The sequence below is a fragment of the Bidens hawaiensis genome, unplaced genomic scaffold (genome assembly GCF_021521415.1).
Source record: "Bidens hawaiensis isolate Kalapana, Puna unplaced genomic scaffold, B.hawaiensis_p1.1 tig00419396_1, whole genome shotgun sequence".
NCBI lineage: Eukaryota > Viridiplantae > Streptophyta > Magnoliopsida > Asterales > Asteraceae > Bidens > Bidens hawaiensis.
This window is the reverse complement of record NW_027504847.1, coordinates 528286-545000: the sequence shown is the minus strand read 5'-3', so window position 1 is coordinate 545000 and position 16715 is coordinate 528286. Positions and strand designations below refer to the sequence as shown.

Here is a 16715-nt window from a genome sequence, read left to right as displayed (position 1 = left end):
TGCCTCTTTCATCCATTTTTATTCGTTTATGTTTGTTCATTTACATCAATGTTCAGTCATGTGCATTCGTTTATGTCCATGAACCGTCCGTTCATACTATTAATGAACATGAACATGTTCATTTTCTTAACTAATGAACACAATCAAGAAAACCACATTCGCTTAACTGTTCATGCTCGATCATTGTTCGATTAAAGTCAAAAGAATGATCACAAGCTGCTTTGTTCGTGTTCACTCAATTCATTTACAAGCCTACGTGGACATAAAAAAATTTACTCATGCTAGACCAATATTTGGGCTAATTGCATACATAAAGTAACCAACTTTTTTAGTCTAGAAAATTTTCAAGTTAAGGTGATCTGACCAGGTAAACCGGTCAAGATGATCCAATGGCAGCTGACAGTAACTTTTGACCATTTTGATTTTTTCCATGGCATGGCTTTTTAAACCCCAACTAAATCAAACTTTCCGAAACTTTGACGGTTTTTGTAATTAACTCTAAAGAAAGTAGAAAATATTACCAAATTTCCTTTTTGTTCCTCTAGACTGAGTCTCACCGCCTTCTTGTTCACGCGGGATTCTATTTACTTTTTCTTTCACAATGTTTTTGCCATGTGTTGGCATTGATTTATTATCACTTTCTTCCATCTTGATAGGAACAGATAGTTTTGGATTAACTGCAGGGATAACAAGTTGCGGTTTTTGTTCATGTTTTCCATTTCTAGAATGTTGACTGGTCTTTATTGGAGGACTACAAGATCTCCTCTCTTCTTTAACTTTCACACCATTTTCAAAAACCTTTGTAGATGGTACAGCGTTGCCTCGACTTCTGAGGTGTGCTAATTTACGCTCTGTTTCTCCTAATCTCTTTTCAGCTTCTTCAAGCTGCATACCTTCCAAAATGATATTAGCTTTTATTTCCCAGTTAAATAAAAAAACATACTACTATTTGTTACCATGTATATATATTCGCAAGTAACACAAAAGTAACCTCATTCAACGCGGCTTACATCATCATCATCCTTGTATTGACTATATATAGTCTAGTAAAATCACTAAATTTAAATGAGAAAGTTTCTTACACACAAACTTGAATTTAGAATTTTGCGAAATGATTCTCTCATTATCATCTCATAAGGAAATTAACTATGTAACATAACCACATACATAGTTGTTAATAGTGAACAGCGGATGATGGCGACAAGTTACCTATATGCTTAGTAGCAATAGCAATGGAAAAACGGACGTTATTTTAGAGATATTCTATATGTGTATCATATCCAAATACGCTAATTTTATATGTATAGTTTAAAAATAGAAACCCTGCTATTTTATACACGTATTTTATTGCTATATATATTATAAAAGTTTAAAAAAAAAAACTTATAGCTTATTTGAAGATGGTTTTTTAGCTTATTTAGCAAAGCTTATAGCTTTTTTAGCTTATGCTTATAAGCTTATATAAGCTAATTTGAAGAAGCTTATTTGAAGATGGATTTTCAGCTTATTTGAATAAGGTGATTTGCTTAAGGGGGTAAATTACTCATTTGCCTTCAAATGGTGATGGATTAATAATATTGAAGCAACTTATTACTGTAACAAATTAAAGAATGATGGATTTAACAACTTATTAAGACGTATAATCAACTTGTAGAATATAAGCTAATCCAAACACTTAAAATGAGCTTATCAAATAATAGAAAATAAGCTATAAGCTACTTTAATATATAAGCATAAGCTAAAAAATAAAAGCTAGGTCAAAACCCCATAAAATTTGGTATTTTCACGCTATGAAGGCGCCAAATTCAGATAGCGACACATGAGCGCTTCACTATTCGCTAACTATGCCACATAGCATATCAAACTACAAGATTTATAGAGAATGACACTACTACAAGAGTTATCCAGATACACTAAGGAATACATGTATATTGTTAGTATCAAACACAAACAATTTTTTAACGCGAGAACCATAAGAAGCATCGGAGTAATCACGCTGACACCGGAGTAATTATTATTATTATTACGTTACAGTTTTGAACTAGAGTAATAATAATAATAATAATAATAATAATAATAATTACTCTAGTGTAGTTTACTTTGTTGTAGTGTGTAACGCTACAACAAAATGAACTAAACTAATAATAATAATAATAATAATATTGTTATTATTACTCTAGTTCAAAACTATGGCGTAATAATAATAATAGTAATAATAATAATAATAATAATAATAATTAGTCTAGTGTCGGCGTGATTACTCGGATGCTTCTTACGGTTCTGGCGTTAAAAACAGTTGTTTGTTCCGGATCCAATTTTCCCCCAAAAGGTCATTTGTATTGTTTTATTTTTCGGTGATACATATAACTGACCTAATTTTAAAAAATGATAACTAGAAGTAATATTATTATATGATCGGAATAAGTTTGTGAAGCAATCGATTGCGTAATAAGAGTGAATTATATGAGGAATAGATGAACCTGAGATTTGTAATAGTTGTAACGTGTACGGAGGTGATTGACTTCTTTGTTGCGGTGTTCGATCAAAGCAACGAGAGCCTGTTCTTGCTCGTGGCGGTCGTCACCGGAGTCTGACGCCATGGATACGGAAGCTTGTTGCAGGCGGCGAGAATGATATTATTTGGTTTTATTGGTGAAGGAAAAGCAAACGGATGAAGGACACGTTACGTGTATGAAAATGAAGGGGGTATATTATTATTATTATAGCTTATCTTAACAACATAAACATAAAATGTGAAATACGGTTTTGTTTTTATTTCACTTGTAATTAAATTTGATCATATTAAGATCGTTACGTCTAGCCATTAAACTCATCAGCATGTCCGTCACGTAAGAGAAAATTGTGTCATTTTTTTCTTCACGAATAAACTTCAGTCCTAATTCGCTAGCCTACTCACGTGAGAGGTTGGGTGTATTTGGGGGAAAAAAGATGACAAAATTGCTCCTTACATGAAGGTCACACTGATAAGTTTAACAATCAAGGTTAAGGAGTTAGTGAGGTCGGATTTAATTGCAAGTGAAATGACACTATAGGGACGGACATTACAAAACTATTAGAAATAAAACCACAATTTTAGATAAACTATAATGTCGAAAATCACATCTCACTCATGGAAAACATGTTTTTTTTTTGCTCTTTTGTTTTTTTTTTCTTTTTCTTTTTGCTTAGTGTAACTCTTTGTTTTTAATCATTTATAAAAAGATAATTTTAAGTGTTGTTTGTTTTGCTACAACGTGGTGTATATGGAAGATTCGAAATGAGACGATATTCAAAAGAAAACCAGCGCATATTAGTATGAGTGAGATTAAAGCTTTGAGTTATTTGTGGATTTGCAATAGATCGAAAAATATGGGTATCAGTTGGAAAAGATGGAGAACTTTTGATTTTGATGTGTTGTTGGAGGTATTGAAAACGGGGTGGTTTTGGGTGGATATTTTGTACCGTAATAGTATGGCGGTGATGTCATTTTTTTGTCGGTCTAGCATCTTGCTAGTTTAGCATGTTTATTTTAATAAATTTTTTTGATTTGTCGTTCAAAATATATCATGTAGTAATACTTCTTTAGTAAATTTCTGTCCATTTATGTTTCAATTTGATATTTGTTAAGCTAGCTCCTTTGATTGCATTACAATAACACAAATAGTTGGACACCACAACAATCCATATATCATAACGCAATATAATCTTCACTAGGAATTCGAGTTGGATTACATCTTATATCATCAAATCTCTTATGTCTTTTAATGTTATTATACATTTTGAGTATCGAAACCTTTTTTGTAACTGTACGATTTGTTGTGGAATATGGATGGTCGTGATTTTTCAAAATGGTGTCTTGTTAAGATCTATTTAAGAATTTGCATAGACCTTGGCATAACGTTCTGAAGAAACACTAAATGACCCCGGCAGATTACGGATAATCTTAGGGTTAAGTAGATGTTTCCCACGAGGGTTAGGTCCGGCAAAGATGGTTATTCTTCTTGACCTGCAAAACAGACACCGTGAGCTCGTCACTGAGAAGGGGGGGGGGGGGTTCCTCCTTGTGACCACCCTCCGGCGTGAGAATCAGACTAGATTGCTCTGAATATAAGTGTATATTGAGAGAAATAGCTAGAGATAAGATAAGATGATACCGTTCCAAGGTGTTGGAGTATTTATAGCCGAAGGTAGGTTTCCAAGCAGGTACGACCAGCTGTATAATATTTCTTTTCCACCAACTACGGGCTATGTACGTGCCACGATGGGAGTTGGTGGGTAGGCAGCGGCTGATAGTGACATTTTGTACTGGAGCGTGCTCCTCCTCGTACTATTGTCGGTGAGCTGTCACCCTGTGATTGGTTCATGGGCTGCTTTGGTCAGATCTTGTCTATTTTGTCCATACCTTGGCAGGTATAGTACAAAGGATCTTCCAGAAGCGTACGGACTGGCTCTTTTGGGCGGGAATATTCCCGCCTTGCTCATTCCTTCCTCATATGACATTGCTGAAGTATAAGAGTTAGTGCATTATGCGTGTAGCCTTACTGTTAGTGCGAGTAGCCTTCCTTCTTGGCTTGTACCCACAGCTGCGAGAACAGGTAGGGTACTGTACCAAGGGAGGCTTTCCTGCGTGAACAGCTGGCTTACTACGTGTAAGGTCTTCATCTCTCTGAGCATGGTGGGTCCTGCGGAACCAGCTGGTCCTTGCGCAGACGTACCTCTTCAAGGTGTGTCTTGCGGGTCCAACTGGGCTTTGCGGGGACCTACCTCTTCATGTCCCCCCAGTCCATTGTTCTTCTCATGAATTGTTAATGAGGTGAACTTTTGGACTTTAAGCGAGGGGTTTTAAAGAGGGGTTTTTTGTTTTTTAAGGTTTTCCGTGGGGATTCTTCCCGCAGTTTTCCCAATGTCACTTGCAGAAATTCCCGACTTTTCTGCCTGATCTTTGGTCATGATGCGGGTAGATGTTTAATCTCTTCGCAAGTCGGGAGCGTTGAGTTTCACTTGTATAGATTCTTCACGAGGTTTTGGTAGTTTTGGACATAGTGATCAGTTATGTTAAACCACCAATTCCACCTTGAAGCTTCAAACAATCTAGTTCTCAACGTTCCCGCCATGCGGAGATGTTATTTCTCTTTCCGCAAGCATGGCCCATAAGATCCTTCTTGGTTTCAATTCCCTGCCAGTGCTAAGTATGTGAAGGGTTTCGCCTTGACACTGTACCCGCATTTGTCTTACGGTTTCTTGGTTTCCAAGGTAAGGGGGTATATTCCCTCTTATTTTTGAATCTTTTTGAATCTTTTTGAAATTCGAAGAGTTGGTGAAAAGATAAGGATAGTCCAGACGCCTTAAGGGACGTTAGCGTCTTCTGACGGTTTCAGAACGTGCAGGAAGTTATGACGACGTGACGGTATATGGTCATTCCAGACGCTTTTTCAGGCGCGTGGGCGCGGGTTTTACGACACGCGTCCTTTTGACAGCTGTTGCCAGCTTGCTTTTTCCACGTGTCGCCGTTTCATTGCACCTGCGCTTTCTCTCTCTTCCGCATTAAATTCATCGCATTCATTGCGATGAGTATATAAAGGGGGAGAGGGTGCGTCTCAATTCATACCTTCACTTCACTCTTCTTCTTCTAAACGATTTCCGGCGAATACTCTAACTTTTCCGTCAAGCATTCTCCTGAAATCGTTCTCTTTCATACCTAAAAGATGTCTTCTATTCATGATCTCGAGGTTACTGTCGAGGAGTCCGATGCATACCTCGAGAACCCGACGTCCACGTCTGATAAGGACGACAAGAGTACTGCTGGCGAATGCCAGTGTACTCTTTCTGTCGATTTGTATCACTATATCGTCAAGAAGTTCATGCTCGAGCCTTACGAGCCTGAGTTTCCAGAGCCCCACCAGACGGTGTATAATGCCCCTAAGGGCAAGATAGGGGTTTATGCCTCATTCTTCATATATGGGAATCTCAGATTCCCATTAACGAAGTTTGTGTACCGTGTTCTGGAGAAACACGGTGTACACTTGACGGAGGTGCACCCGATGGCGATCGCTAAGGTTCGCCATTTTGAATGGGTGTGCCACATTCTGGGCATCGAGCCCCGCGTCGACCGCCTGATGACCTTCTACTCCTGGAGGTGCATCCAGGGCTGGTATACCTTGGTCACTCGGATCAAGGGTTTGAAGATCTGCGCTACCGAGCGCAGTCTTCGGTCTTGGAAGCGGGAGTTTTTCTATATCTCTGCTCGCGTCGTCCCCATCGCGATGACGTTCAAGAACGGAAGGGCGCTCCCTAACCTTCACGCCTCCAATTACCAGGAGGCGGAATGGTTCGCCAAGATCTCCCAGATCCAGACTCCGGTTTACCGCTTCGTGGAGTCTAGGATGGTGATGCTCGGCATGAGCCGTGTGTGGAAGGATGCCGGGTCTGGGGCGCCACAAGTACCCATCGTCCTCGAATACGGTTTGAGCTCTATTCCTTACGGTATGCTCCATTTTTTGTGTTGTTTTAGGGTTTTTCTACTAACACTTGTCTTTTCTTATTTCAGAGGGGAACGATTTGCAATCGCTCCTGTATCCGCGGGAGACTGGTGGTCCCGCGCGGTTGGGTACTCGTGATCTTGACGAGAACGAGATGCCCATCTTGGAGCAAACTGCGGATAGGTTCGTCGAAGTCTATCCGGCAGGTCATGAGATCCTGAGCGCCACTCGGCCAGGTATTAAATTCTTCAACCCTCGTCCCCTTCATGCTCAAACTTCTGCCGGAATTCCTCTGATTTTGTCATCTTCCGATGAGAAATCCGCAGATGGGCCCTTCTTTGCGAGGAAGAAGAAGGCTGCTGGCGGGAAAGGCAAGGCGAAGGCCGCTTCCGTCGACCTGGGGAATCAGTCGGATTCCGATACTGAGAGTGAGGAGGCGGCGGGGGACCTTGGTAGTGGCGAGACCATTGTCTCGGAGGTTGAGACGGTTGTCACCGAGCGACCAAGCGTTGCGACGGTGGCTGGCGTGAAGAGGCCAGTTCCAACGGGTTCGTCTCCGCCCGTCAGATCTTTCAAGATAAAGAAAACCCGTAAGTATACTTTTTGTTTACCTTTTCCACATTTCTTTCCGCCATTGTTTTTAATATTTTGTTGTCTTCACGCAGGAGTGGATGTATATGCATTCCAGAGCGGTGCGGGAGGAAGCAGTTCCGGACCCATGACGATAGGTTTGGTCAACCTATCCGAGGCGATGACCCAGGCGGCTGCGCCTACTTCCGGTGCTGGTTCAGTTGCTCATACCGTTGAGTCAACTGTTCCAGTTGTGACATCATCTCCGCCGGCCATCAGTGCCATTTTTACTGCATCCTTCACTGAGCCGGCGGTGATTTTTTCTGCAAGCTCCGCAGCAGCGACCACGGTTGTGAGTTCATCTCCAATGAGTTCACCTCCGATGGTTTCTACCACAGTGGCTTCCACCATGCCTCCTCCGGCGCCAGCGACTACCTCGTCGATGGCCGGTTCCTCAGGTATGTTCAGGGTTGAGACTTCTAGCCAATCTTTGCCTCCTTCCCATCTCCTTGACCTCTTGGATGGATATCCTTTAGGTTCGGGTGATGGGTTTGGCGGTTACCAGCCTGTTATAGATCCTACAGGTGCGTGGGATTATTTTGGCTTATTATCCCTTTTGTCATTTTTTCCTAACTGTTTTTTGTTTTTGCAGTTTCGGATTCCAATGAAGTGTACGCTCCACGGTGGAATATCCGCCGGGGAACGACCCTCCGAACGGCTGCGGACTGCGTCGAGTGGGCGCGTCATGCCGCCCCAAGCGGTGCGTTTGGGGAGGCAATGGCCAGCTACCAGGAGGGTAGGCTGTCCAATGAGCTCCGAATCCTCCTTGCCCGGATGCAGCCGCGCGTCGAGCTACTCTGTCGTGAAAACGACAAGTTAAAGACGGCACGTAGCCTGAAAGTGGCTCAGGCGCGAGCATTGCGGGAGGAGAACAAGAGACTTGCTGCCGCCGCAGCGGAGAAGGAGAAGGCCTATAAGGACCTTGAGGTCGAGGTCCAAGCCAGGCATGAGGCCCTCTCCAAGGCTACCCAAGCTGTCAACGAGCAGCTTAGGTTGGCCAAGGAGACTGCGCGTAATGCGACCGAGAGGGCCACCAAAGCTGAAGCCATTGCTGAGCCTCTGCGTGCCGAGAATGAGGAGCTTAAAGCCAAACTAGAGAAGCTTCAGCAGGCACATGATGCTTTAGCCCTAGAAGACGCCAAGAAGCTCCAAGAGCTCCTAGATCAGAAGGGTATGCTTGATCGCACTGAGCGTAAGCTTAAGGGCGTTGAAGAGGCTGCGGCTAAGGATGTGTTGCTTGCCAACCTCAACAGAAATGAAACCGAACGCGCCCGCGATCAAGCTCAAGCTACCCTTCAGGAGGCTCTGACAAATAAGGAGTGGCTTCTGCGAGAAGCGTTGCCTCAGGTACGCATAGCTTCATGATTTCTTTACGCTTTCTTTTATACTTAGAAAAAGTTTTTGATATATATATATATATATATATATATATATATATATATTTTTGTAGGTTGTGCATCGGATCTTCACGAACACATCTTATGATGATGCCATAAGCGCAGCCCTCAACGCTTCTCATGAGGATGGGGAGAAAGCTGGTTTCCTGCTTGGTCTAGGATTTGCTGAGAAGGGCATCCCGCCTTCCAACTTTCCTCTACACGATGTGGACACTGAAGCTGCCTACGACCAAGCAGTGAACCAGTATGCTGCCTTCCCGCATCCGGTGGTGGAGAAGGTGAACGAGATTGCTGCTGCTGATGACGGACTATCTGTTCTCAAAGCTTACCTTGAATCGCCACGACCAACTGATGGTGCGGGTTCAAGTTGGTTTGGAGGGAGTGGTCCTGAAGCTTGAACTTTGAGATCCCTTCCAACCGTTAGGATAGATTTATAAATTTGTAGGCGGGTAGATACCTAGCCATTCTTGTAATGTTTGAATTTTTATGAAATATAAATGTTTTGTTAATGCTTTGCCTTGTAAATATTATATGTTTTGCTCATGCATATTTCAGTTTAACTTAGCAATTTTCTAAGTGTTTTGAATAAGTTAACCTTTTGACGCGTGATTGATAATAGGTTAATGTTCAGTTTCCGCTATCATGATTGTGCGGGTAGGACCGTCACTTTCACTTAGTAGGATGACCAAACTTCACCTATATCTGATCAGCGTGAAGGTTTTCCTCATCTTTTCCTTAGAAATTTTCTACCGTTTTTTTTGTTTATGCGGGTTTTGCCGCTTTCCACACGCAACGACTTACTTCCTCACTTATTTATGCGGTGAATACCGGCATATCAGTGTGGTCAGTTCATAGGTATAAAGGTAAGACTATCAACGTCAATGTGATAAGGGAGAATCATTTCCATTAGAAGTGGCTCTAGGCCTTTTCTTTACAAGTTTGGAATTGATCTACATGTAACATTTGTGTAATTGAGCTCCATTCCATGTTCTTGGGATGGGGGTGCCATCGAGCCTTTCGAGCCGGTATGCGCCCTTTCCCAAAACTTCTTTAATAATGTATGGCCCTTCCCAGACCGGGGCCAGCTTTCCTGGGCGCTCTTGGTTCGAAGCCTCGTTGTTACGCAATATGTAGTCTCCGACATTGAAGTTGCAGAGTTTTACCCGCGTGTTGTAGTACTTTTGCATTTGTCGCTTGTAGTTCTCTTCACGCGCTGCGGCTAAGTTTCTGCGTTCTTCGGTTAGCATAAGGTCTAACCGTCTTTCCGTATCATTATCCTCTGGTTGGGTTATGACTCTTGGTGAGGGTAGACCAATTTCGACCAGGACCATGGCTTCAGTACCATAGGTAAGGCTGAACGGGGTTTCGCCTGTGCTTGCCTTTTTTAGCGTTCTGTTCGCCCAAAGGATATGTGGAACTTCGTCCACCCAGCCGGATCTATGCTCCAAGAGTCTTTTCTTTATGCCGTCGACGATGCATTTGTTTGCTCTTTCCACCTCACCATTACCCTGCGGGTGTGCCACTGAGGTAAAGGTGTGGGTGATTTGAAGTTCTTTCAGCCACTTTTGTAGCTTCTGGTCGGCAAAGTTGGTGCCGTTATCGCTCACCAAATTCTGTGGAGGTCCAAAACGGCAAATAATAAATTCCTAAATAAATTTTTTGATATGTTTTGCGGTTGTCTGGGCTAAGGGTTTTGCTTCTATCCACTTGGTGAAGTAGTCGATGGCTACCACTAGGAACTAAACGTTCCCTGCTGCTGTGGGAAATGGGCCTGTCACATCGATAGCCCACTTCTGAAATGGCCATGAAGAAGTGACTGGAACAAGTTCGTTCCTCGGGCGATGTGTGTTGGGTGCGTAGAGCTGGCAGGACCTACATTTTCTAATGTAGGCCAACGCATCCGTATGCATCCCCGGTCAAAAGTATCCCGCGTTGTTTAGCTTAGCTACAACTGCGCGTGGACCTGCGTGTACTCCACAGATGCCTTCGTGTACTTCCCTTAGGAGGTAGTCGGCATCTTGGTCGTCCACGCATCTGAGGAGTGGGCCAAGAAAGTTACGCCTGTAAAGTATGTTATCAACAAGTTGATAGTTCAGTGATTTACAGCGTATCTTTCTTGCATGTGTCTTCAACTCTGGTAGTATACCCGCTGCAAGGTAATTTATGATTGGTGTCATCCATGTTTCCATGCCGGTTTGGATGACACAAATTTCCTTGTGCGGGACTGACGGTGCTCCAAGGAGTTCAACGCGGATGTCCTTTCCCAAGTGGGTGAAGGCTTACGATGCAAGCTTGCTTAACGCATCCGCTGATTTGTTTTCACTTCGCTTGATGTGCATAACTTTGCAATCGTTAAAATCGCGCATAAGGTTTTTTGCTTGTGCGAGGTACAGGGCCATTGTGTCGTTCACGGCCGTGTACGTCCCGTTTATCTGGTTGGCTACTAACATGGAATCCACATGGGCTTCCAAGTTTTTCACCCCCATCTTACGCGCAATTCTTAATCCGGCCAAGAATGCTTCATACTCTGCTTCGTTATTCGTACTTGGGAAATCCAGCAGAATAGCGTAAGTGTACTCTTGGCCTGCTGGGTTAGTTAGTTTCAACCCTGCGCCTGAACCCTCGTTATTGGCTGCTCCATCAGTATGGAGACGCCAGACATCGTTAATGTCTTGTGCTGGAGAGGGTTGAGCCTCTTCCTGGCACTCTTTCTCCCGCGATGCGGGGACTTCCGCAATAAAGTCGGCCAAGACCTGGCCTTTTATGGCTGGTCTTGGCTTGTACTTTATCGCGTATTCCCCCAACTCAATTGCCCATATGGCTAGGCGTCCCGACAACTCGGGTTTGCCTAGAACGTTTGCCAGTTTGAAGTTGGTAAGAATGGTGATTGGGTGGCCTTGGAAATATCGTCTTAGCCTGCGCGAAGCCTGTACAAGCGCTAAGACTAATTTTTCCAGGGTAGAGTACCGGGTTTCCACATCTGTTAAGACGCGGCTAACGTAGTAGATGGGCATCTGGATGCCTTTTCGTTCTACTAGTAGGACTGCCCCAGTTGCTCTGTCTGTGGCGGAGAGGTAAAGAATTAATTCCTCCCCTACTTCTGGTGCTGTGAGTGTTGGGAGTTCGATCAAGCGTGACCGAATCTCTTGAAAAGCTGCTTCCGCTTCTGGTGTCCAGCGGAAGTGCGTTTTCTTTAAGCAATTTCTCAATGTTGACACGAATGGGAACGACCTATCCGCGTGGTTTGCCAAAAAGCGGTTAAGTGCGACTAGTCGTCCATTCAGTGTCTGAGCTTGTTTGATGGTAGTAGGTGATTCCATTTTGATAATGGCTTCGACCTTTTCAGGGTTCGCTCTGAAGCCATCTTTGGTAACGATGACTCCTAAGAACTTCCCTTCTTCCATACCAAAAGAACACTTGCTCGGGTTGAGCTTCATGTTTATCCGTCTGAGCGTGTTGAAAGTTTCTTCGATGTCTTTCAACATCGCTTCTGGCTCAAGGCTTTTGATGACCAAATCATCCATGTAAACTTCCAAGTTCCTCCCGATTTGGGCGTGGAACTCTTTGTCCATCAGGCGTTGGTATGTGGACCCGACATTCTTAAGTCCGAATGGCATCATTTGATAACAAAATGTGCCATCGGGCGTCCGAAATACGGTTTTGTCCTGATCATCAACGGCCATATGGATTTGATGGTACCCTTTATACGCATCAAGGAAGCATTTAAGGCGAAACGGTGCTAACGAATCTACCTTCAGGCCAATTTCGGGTAACGGGTAACAATCTTTGGGGCATGCTTTGTTTAGGTCTTTGAAATCTATGCACATGCGCCATTGTTTGTTAGATTTTGGTACAATGACGGGATTTGCAACCCATGTTTGATATTTACTAACGCGTACGATACCTGCGTCAAGGAGTTCCTTGACTTGGGTTCTACACGCGTTAGCCTGCTCTGCACCCATCACGCGACGCTTTTGTTTGACCGGCGTAAAAGCTGGGTCACATTTGAGCTTATGCTCCGCCTTACTTCGGGGTACACCAGTCATGTCAGCTGGTGTCCACGCGAAGATGTCAACATTTTTTTGCAATAAGCGTTTGAGTAAGGTGCGTGTGGGATTAGTGATTGTTGGGCCAATGGTAACGGCCTGGTCTGGGTATTTGCCATTAAAGGCCCATTCTTCTGGCTCGGTGACGGTTGGTTTGGCCATCTTTGGTTTGGGTTTAAATGAGACAGATACGATGCATACCTGGGGAATGCCCGTGATCATCGCGACACCCTCAGCTGTTGGCCACCCCATCATGCCGTGGACTGAAGACACCAGGGCATTAAATCTTGCCATCCCATCTCTCCCGAAGAGGATGTCGTATGTGTGGTGTGGCTTCCTCATTACGATGAAGTCTACGTCTTCTGTGCGGGAGTACTTCCCGTCCGTGAGAGTGACGGGAAAATATAGGATACCCAAGGGGGTGTTTGTGCTGCCATCGAATCCTTCCATTGAGGCGTATACCGTTTCCAGGCGTTCTTTGTCTTCGTCGTCCAGCTTGTCGAAGAAACTGCCTATACATGACCGTTGACGAAGCGCCGTTATCAGCAAGAGTGCGGGAAGTAATGTAGTACCCCAGCTGGCTTTTGATCACTATGGGGCCTTCTTTGTTGGGTCTTCCTGGCACACGCGGGAAGCGCACTTCAGCTTCCTTCCACGCACTTGGCTCTGTCGTTTGTCGTTTTCTTCCTTTGACGTTGCCATGAACCATGTGAATGCTGATGTCGACGAGCTTTCGTCCGTTGCCCTTGTACCGATTGTCATTTCTCCCTCCGTTCTTGATTGACGCCACGAGGTGTGTAAGTTTTCCATCTTTGACGAATGTTTCGACAATATCCTTCAAAAACATCTTTTAGGGGAACCTAGTAGGTGCTTATCATGTAAAAGTTAACCAATCATAGTTCATTATCATCATATGTAAACACAATTTAACCTTATTGATAAAACTTATGTGTTATTTTGTTGCATTTTAACAAACAAGGAGAAGACAACCATGAAGATGCAAGTTTTATGTTTTTTGTTGCTAGTTGTGTCGAGTCCTTTGACTTGTCTTATGTGTGTTTTGATTGTTTAGTGAATGTTTTGTGTGGGCCTGATCCGGTTGTGGAGGCAAGCTTGTCTAACGTTATGCTTGTTTGGAAGGGGTCTTTTTTGTTTGTTTAGTCGTTTGGTGTTTAGAGGGTTTTTCACTTTTTCCCCTTTAATGAAATAAAAAAAGACCATGGATTCTTGGTCGTTGAATCTAGGCTCCAGTCACTCGACGTATAAACTTAAGGGTATATATACCACCCTCGATATCTACATCGGTATACTTGAAGAAAGAAGAGGATTTTAAAATGATGTCATCGATCCCACACCAGGACACTGTCTACATCGTCCACCAATAAATAAAAAAAATCCTTAAACATATGCATACACATGCTCTTCACTCGAATTTGACCATGCGTACATCGCAATTGATTCAAAATTCAAGTGAGTCATTTTCCATCTGATAAAATCCAACTAGGTTTCGTATTTTCAACCAACACACCACTCAAAAAAGTTTGAAGCTTCCTAAAACCGTATAATATGCTTCATTTAGCATCAACCGTTAGGAAATGACAATATATTTTTTTTAAAGGAATTTTCATTATTTGGATCAATATTTAAAGTGAAGAGATAGTTTGGTTGAGCTAAACGATCAAATTAGGATCTTTAGGTTTGTGCGGTGGTGAAGAGGTAGGTCCCAGCAGAGCCCATTTGGTCCCGCAAGACTCACCTTAAACAGGGACGTCTGCGCAGAGACCAACTGGATCCGCAGGACCAACCATGCTCAGAGACGTGACGTCCTTACGCGCAGTACGCAAGCTGGTCCCGCAGGAAATGCCTCCCAATGGTGAAGGACTCCGCCTGTCCCCGCAGCCTCGGATACAAGCCATTAGGGAAGGCCACCCGCGCAGCATGGCTACACGCACAAGGCACTTAGCTCTCGATCATTCAGTGTCACCTGAAGGAATGAGCCAAGCCGGGAGCAATCCCGCACAGAGGCGGGAGGGGGAATACTCCCGCCCAAATAAGCCAGTCTGTATACTGAAGGACCTTTTACTGTACCTGACGAGGTATGGGCGAAAGATCTGATCAGAGATACGACAGCTCACTGATACAGTATGGCGAGCAGCATGCTCCTGTACTGTATCACTATTAGCCGCTGCCTACTCACCAACTACTGTCATACCACGTGCGTAGCCGGCAGTTGGTGGAAAGGGAATAGTATACAGCAGGCCTGGTCACTATCAGCCGCTGCCTACCCACCAACTACCAGCAGGGCACGTGCGTAGGCTACTGTTGATGAACAGGAACACTGTTGCAGCCGGCCATACCTCCTTGGAAACCTACCTTCGGCTATAAATACCCCAAATGGTATGATCATCTAAACACATTACATTATCATATTATCATCATAATATACCTGATATCTGCTCTAGCAATCTCTTAATATACTTTTATATTTAAAGAGCAATCTAGTCTGATTCTCATGCCGGAGGGTGGTCACAAGGAGGAACCCCCCCCCCTTCTCAGTGACGAGCTCACGGTGTCTGTTTTGCAGGTTATCAGAAGAACCATCTTCCAAGGGTCTAACCCCTCGTGGGAAACAGCTATCCAACCCCCAGGTTACCAGTAATCTGTCCGGGGTCCGGTTAGTGTTTCTTCATTGGCGCCATCCGTGCATAAAGCTAGAACTACAATTTTCTCCAGTTTTTTCAAACTTTTACAAAGATGGTTAGAGAAATTCCGGTAACCACAACCCCAGCTACTGGGATGAACACCGGCAACACAGCTTTTACGAACACTACCCCGACTACCGGAGCCGGGGCAAGTGAAGTAAATTTTACGAACACTATCCCACTTACCAAAGCTGGGGCAAGTGCAGTAAATGATCGCCTACTGGGATCCACCGATACCCAGTTTGAGAAACGAAGACTCCCCCGCCAGACTCTCGATGAAGTTAAGGCATGGGCGGAGGCACGACAAAAGGAATTCCAGGCTGAGTTGGACGAACGCTTGCGTTCCGTGCAACAGGCCGACGAATTCGAATACTGGGAGGATGACTCGGAGGAATCCGACTCCGACGCAAACCCTCGCCATAGGGCAAAAGGGAAGCGTAAGGAAACGGAATCCCAACCGAAAAGGCATTTTGGACAAGCCTTCAAACCAAAAAGCACAGGTGGAAGTCCACGAGACTTCTCTAAAACGTTCAGACCAAACGTTGCAAATGCAGGAACGTCCAAATTTGCAAGGGACATTGCTGAAGCAATCGCCCCAAAGAGTGCCAAACAAATGCCTAACATAGGCACATATGACGGTATATCTGATCCAGACGATCATTTGAACAGGTTCATAGCAGGGGAAACCGTCAGTAATTGGACGGAACCCACGTAGTGTTACATGTTCCAAATGACGCTGGTGGGGGCTGCTAGAGCATGGTTCGATCGTCTACCGGTCAACCACATCTACGACTGGGCAGACTTCCAACAGAAGTTTAGCCAACACTTCAGCCAGCAACGAAAGTATACCGAGGAGCAATGGACAATCCTCAAATGCATACGAGAGGAAGATGAATCTCTGCCAAACTTCATCACTCGCTTCAACTCAAAGAAGCTAAGTTTGGGCAATATCAGCGAAGATCTTGTTCGCGCTGCCTTCATCCAGGGCGCACATGACCCAGAGCTCATCCGCACCCTAACGGGTAAAGATGGCATGCCATCCACATGGGATGGCATCATGACAGCAGCAAAACGCTATGCGGAAACAGAGAAGCAACTGGGTAGAGATCTCCCACAGAGCACAAACCTCTACACCCAGAGGACGAGAGAAGACAACGTCCTCACCGCCCGACTAAATAAAAAACGAAAGCTAGGCATTTGGCAGTCAAGGGTAAACTTTGACACCTCATCCGGCTTGCAACATCGGTTGGGCGGAAGGGATAATGTACAGTCGCACCGGAACTCCAGATGGACGCCACTCACCAAAAGCGTCACTGAGATATTCGCCACTGAAGAGCTCCCATGGCCAAAGCCTCCAATAATCCGACATCGTCACGATGCTGATCGGAGCAAATACTGTGACTTTCACAAGACAAAGGGCCACAACACTGAAGAATGCATAGATGTAAAAGATATGGTCGA

General features: G+C 44.3%; 1 pseudogene across 1 annotated transcript in view; it reads right to left on the bottom strand.

The window, feature by feature from the left end:
- The window catches only part of LOC143608636 (uncharacterized), a 17704-nt pseudogene extending 15021 nt beyond the window's left edge, over window positions 1-2683 (bottom strand). The window contains exons 1-2 of the transcript XR_013149296.1: window positions 2481-2683; window positions 522-885 (exon numbers count right to left, since the gene is read on the bottom strand). The product of XR_013149296.1 is annotated as an uncharacterized LOC143608636 (transcript). The remainder of the gene's footprint in view (window positions 1-521; window positions 886-2480) is intronic.
- Window positions 2684-16715: the final 14032 nt, after the last annotated feature.